Source organism: Ursus arctos, unplaced genomic scaffold, assembly GCF_023065955.2.
Source record: "Ursus arctos isolate Adak ecotype North America unplaced genomic scaffold, UrsArc2.0 scaffold_34, whole genome shotgun sequence".
Taxonomy (NCBI): Eukaryota; Metazoa; Chordata; class Mammalia; order Carnivora; family Ursidae; genus Ursus; species Ursus arctos.
The window spans coordinates 29,692,368-29,698,367 of record NW_026623030.1 but is presented as its reverse complement, the minus strand read 5'-3'; positions in this window follow the sequence as shown (position 1 = coordinate 29,698,367).

Genomic DNA, 6,000 nt, shown 5'->3' with positions numbered 1-6,000 from the left:
TAAGCCCCCCAGGCGCCCAAAGCCAGCTGCTTTGATTATCCAGGGTTCTGCTGTAGACATGTATATATGCATACTACACACATAGTATTAGCACCACCACTAGTGGCTACAACAGGGCAAGCCTTCCATGAAGAAATGGAGTTGAATTTAACTCAAAACCAGTTTATCACAGTTATCATCTTTTAGAAGGCTGTCAGAATCCAGCCTGCTTGTACGACCTGCCGGGTCAAGTTCTTAACTGGGTATTGTCTCCAGTGCACTGCACACTCGGGGCGTTTTTGGAAGCGTTTTGCATTTGCTTGAGTTTGGTGAAAGAAAACAGTATGAGACACACCTATTTAAATCCTTGAAATAGGGGGCGCCTGGCTGGCTCAGTCGTTGAGCGTCTGCCTTCGGCTCAGGGCATGATCCCGGCAATCTGGGATCGAGCCCCACGTCAGGCTCCTACGCTGGGAGCCTGCTTCTTCCTCCCCCACTCCCCCTGCTTGTGTTCCCTTTCTCGCTGGCTGTCTCTCTCTGTCAAATAAATAAATAAAATCTTTAAAAATAAATAAGTAAATCCTTGAAATAAAATTCACATTGAAGACTTTTTAAAGGTACGCACTTGTTAATATTGTTCGTAGATCAATCGTCTTGGTCTTTCCAGAGTGCCCGTCCCAAGGCGGGCCGGTGGCGGGACACAGGTCCATGGCGGGACACAGGTCCGTGGCGCCCCGTCCCATGCAGCTAGGCCTCGGCTGCTCACGGGACTGCCCTGAGAACCACAGGCAGCACGGAAGGCCCTCAGTGTCCAATACTCCCAACTGAGCTTGCAACCAGAGGCAAAAGTTGCCCAAACACAGGACTGTTCCCTAAAGACCATTTGTAAAATGCCTGCCACAAGTCAGCCAGCAGCGTGCCTGCGAGCACCACTGCCTGGATCGGTGAGTCCGGCATCAGTGGTCCTGGTGCCTCTGGCCCTTGGGGATGAACAGAGCTGCAGCAAAAATCAGTTAGGAAAGTCCAAGTGTGACAAGAGATGCGAGACTGGATAAACTGTATATCGGGCAGATCTAGACCAGCGGAAATGGAAGAAGAGAAATCAGAAGGACGGTCAGCATTCCGGAGGGAATAACCTAAGGACTAAAACACAAACAAAGGCCTCAGATACGCTTACATTAAAGAGGAAGATGATGCTGTGAAAATCCAGTGTGTGCTGGAGAATATTCTAGAATTCTACCATACAAATTGCGTTCTTCCCCAATTCATGCAACTCATGTTTGGTTTGTTCCAAGAATTGGCATCTAATTTCAATTACAGGCTCAGTGGCACTAAATACAAAACTTGTCATAATTTTTAGCTCCATTTTTCAGAACTCAGTCTTAATCATTTTTCACTCTTTACTCGGGAACTCTGACGCTTATTTTAGATAGTTTATTTCAAGTGACTACTTTTAATACCAATTATCCTCAGACAACAAGCAGATACACTAAAGAGCTTTATTAAACTAGAGTATTAAGGATTTAATATTCCCAAATATTTGGTGATTTAGTTTTAAGAGGGTCGCCAACCAGCAAAATCTACATTTTGTCAGGATCTCAGTGGTGACCAAAACCACCGCTGCAAGCCTGTCCTCCAGGCTCCTGGGGCGATTCTGTTGTTTGGTATAAAATCCAGATTCTTAACGTGGATTTTGAGGTCAGGCCCAGGCCCCACACACACCTGCTTTAACCCACGCAAATACCTTGCCCTCTGTGCTGGCTTCTTAGGAAAAGTAATGTGAAAGTCCTAAAACGAAGGTGACCGTCCTGCTATCTCAAACCCTACTCAATTTCTGTACAGTGAAAAGTGAAAGAAAAACCTCAGAGACAGACGTACAGATTTAATAATAGGTTGATTCCTACAACTGTGCTGGGCTCTGCCTGCACACACACACATACACACGCACATGCAAACGTACACACATGTGTGCACACACACACACACACATGCACGCTCCCAAATGGACTTACAGTTTCTGTCTCATTCACGGCCAATGAAAATTTAAACCATCAAGTTCAACTTGTAACAAGAATTCACAAACTGAAATGCCTACAGACAAACACCTGGGTCATGTGTAAGCAACACCCAGATTCTGGCCTCTAAATATCATTCCTCCGGGGTCCTGGGGAAATCTTTGCCGCTGGGTCTAAGCAAGAAAAGTACAGGATGACCCCAGGACATTGTCATGCCAGCATAAAAAGTTATTAAAAGAGAAAACAATCGGGGGAGAGGGGGCACCTGGGTGGCTCAGTTAAGTGTGTGCCTTTGGCTCCGGTCATGATCTCAGGGTGCCAGGATCGAGCCTCATGTTGGGCTCCCTGCTCAGCACAGAGTCTGTCTCTCCCTCTGCCACTCCCCCTGCTTGTGTGCGTGCTCTCTCTGTCAAATAAATAAATAAATAAATAAATAAATAATTTTTTAAAAAGCAAGACAGAAAGAAAAGGGTCCTATCCAAATGACATGAAACTCCCCTGGGAGGGTCCCCACTGGCCAAAGAGAGCACAATTTGACCATCACAGAAGAAAACAGCACCGTAGGGAAGCACACCAAATATGTAGAAATGTATATACGCATAACGATACTACAAAGACGATCTCCTGGTCAGTCCTAGAGAGCAAGCATCAAGTCACTGCCCAGGAAACCGATCAAGGACCAGAATCAAGTATTCATTCTGCCTGTCCCTAGAGGCTACTTTTCAGGGCAAACAGGTGCTGAAGAGCAGTCATGCTCCATGAAAAAGTCACAGCTAACCGACGTAGGAGGGGTGACAGGTTAGGAAACTGCCACCTTGCCGTCCGTACCGGGACGGGGGAGCCGGGGACACTCATGGGCCAGCGCTAAGCCTGGCGGGTCAAGGACGGACGGGGAGTCTTCGTCTTTCGGGACAGAAATGTCCATTTGCAGACGAAGCCGACTTGTAGAAACCGTGTCACACTGAGACAGATGGTCAGCAAGTCCCCAGTGGTGCCACACGGGGAATCCACACTATAGTGTAACCGTCCCTCAGTTGCATTTAGACTTTACCCAAATCGGCATCTAACAAGGTACGCGGACTGCTTCCAATCCACGTTCCTCTCAGGCCTCTTTTTAAGCCATGATTTCCCCCTTGTCCTTCTTCCCCCACCAGGAGGACGTTAGTTGTTCTGTTGAGTTTCCCATATTCTGGGCTTTGCTGGACAGTGCGAACTAACGTATTCCTCTGATCCCGGACTTCCGTAAGTTGGCTAAGTTTGAGAGCGGCATTCAATTCAGGGTCAGTGTTTCGGCGGTCGTGTGTCACGGGCTGGCAGTGGTGGCATATTTTCACTCTGCCAGGACACCCAAACGGAGTAGTAAAACAAAAAATCTCGTCATCTAACCAAATCAAACCAAACCTAGGGACAAACCACGACAGCCAGAAGTCCCTCACGGTGTCAGCGTCTCTGAAGGGAAGGGGGCAAGAAGCCACGTGGCCAGTAACCGAAGAGTCTAAACGCAGAACGCCAGCAGGGTCAACAAGCTCTTCGCCGGGGCACAGAGGGCTGGCCAGCCTGAGCACAGCGCTGGGAGCGGGCGTTCCCGCACATGGGGAGGTGGTCGCCAGCTGGGCTCAAGGACCATCTGCACCTTATCAACTCACGAAACTAACGAGCGGTAGGGACTGGATGTCTGTGCCCCTGGAAATCCCATGCTGAAGGCCCTACCCCCCAGGGTGGCTGTGTCCGCAGGTGAGGCCTGCAGGGAGGTCACGAGGGCGGAGCTCTAGCGGGGTAGGCCTAGTGGCCTGAGACTGAGCCATCCCTCCGTCCAGCACACTCAGAGGGAAGGACACGTGAGGACACAGGGTTGGCCGCAAACCAGCGAGATGCCTCAGCAGAAACCAAACCCTGCAGCACCTTGACCTTGGACTCCCGACCTTCAGGACTGGGAGAAGACAAGCGTTGCTCATCCGAGTGGCCCGTCCAGGCCCTGGTAGGCAGCCCAGCAGGCCAGCCCAGAAGCTCCTCCTAGGGCGAGCCCCACATGGAGAAGAAGCTTCTAGCAACAGATTCCCAAGTAGGAGGGACAGGGAAAAAGGAAACCCCTAGCCCAGAAAAAAGGAGGGATTTCCAAGTCTGGAGATGCTTTCTAAACATCACGAATAGAACAGAGAAGCAAGCCGCCCGGATCTAACCCTCCCTTCTGAACGTTCAGGGGAGTTCCCCAAAACAAGCAGCAGAGAGGGGTCAGGGTGGGGTTCAGAGAACACTTGTGGGAGAGAGGACAGGGGACGTAAATGACAGAACACAGACAGTGAACTGATGCCAATGAGACACACCCTCTTTAAAAAGATCGCAACAATAAGCTTATTATTGCAAAATAAGCTAAGAGAAATTATTAAAATAATCCAAGATATTAAAAAAATAAATCAGGTCCCCAAAGAGTAGTTTGAGGATGCCTTTTGAAACACAATGACTTTCATAATCTCTGACCAATAATATCCCATTCCAATTTCTTGGAAAGAAAACATTGTTCATGCCATAAACACGAAAATGTGCATTTACGTAAAAAATGTTAATGGTTATCTGAAAAATACATACTCATTTCTAATACAGCGTGTGCTGGCTCAGTGCCCAGCACGTCCCCCTGCGGCCCTGCGGGTGGAGCCCCCCCGCCTATGGGGCAGCCGTGTGCCTGGAGGGGGATCACCACGGGACTGAGGGGGCAGCTCCCCTTCTGACGGCCACAGCCGGGGATCTGAGACCCTGCCTCCTGGCCACACACTCCCCACCCCACCCCCCCGGCCCCAAGTCAGGAGTTATCACGGGGGGGGCGGGTGTCAGCATTCCAGATCCCTGGGGATGGGACGCAGCTCTGGGAGGGAGACACCAGCGGTAGAGGGTCTGGCCCACTGTGAAGGATGGCCCGGCTGGGAACGAGAGTGTTAAGTCATCGGTGTGTTCACGGTTCTGTTACGACAAGGTTTACCTTCTTATGCAGCCCTGAAACCGCGGGACTCCAATCACGGACACTCGGGCTTACTGCTTACCTGCCCCTCTGTCTGTTCTGGTGGGACAGCAGCGGCCAGGGGCTAGCCCTGTCCTACGGGGGGAGGGGCAGCCTCAGCCACTCACACAGGGGCCGGCGGCTATGGATGGAGCACAAGGTAAGAACCCGCCATAGGCGGGGCGCTGGGGGGCTCAATCCACTGAGCAACCAACTCCTGGTTTCAGCTCAGGTCGTGATCTCAGGGTCATGAGGTCGAGCCCTGTGTCTGGCTCTGAGCTCAGCGGGGAGTCCGCTTGAGATTCTCTCCCTCTCCCTGTGCACCGCACATTCTGCTTGAGCTCTAAAATAAATCAATCTTTAAAAAAAAAAAAAAAGAACATGCTGTACACGGAAACCCTGATGAACAAGGGACCAGTCCGCTCCTTCGTATTAATGCAATGCTTTCAGGGATCTGGGCTGTTATGTGTTTGTTTTTTAATTTAAGCTTTCAATTTCCATGGTATCACCACAGGTTTTCTGGTTAGCCCTACGTCCCCCCAGATTGTCTCCCTTTAAATCCAACCCCAACATCGCCAGTCAGTGTTTTCTGAGCTCCAAACGGGAACACAACAGGATACGAACACCTGCGGAGGGGTGAGCGTATACCCCGCACTTTGTACGTTTCTGAAAACGCAGAGTAAATGGCAGCAAGGGGCCTGTTTGGTAAGAGGACTGACCCGGCGCGTACCGCTGTCGGCATCTAGCACTACGTCACACACTGGGGACACACAGAACTTAAAAAATAACTTTGATTTTCCATCTAGTACGATTTGGTAAGCAGAGCACATCTTCAGAAGTTAAAATTAAAAACGTGGCTGTCTGGGGGCAGCTGGGTGGCTGTTGGTTGAACGCTCAGCTTGGTTTCAGCTCAGATCGTAATCTCAGGGCCCTGCGTTAGGCTCCGCGCTCATCTGGGAGTCTGCTGGAGATACTCTCCCTTCCTCTGCCCCTCCCCTTCTGCGCTCTCTAAAA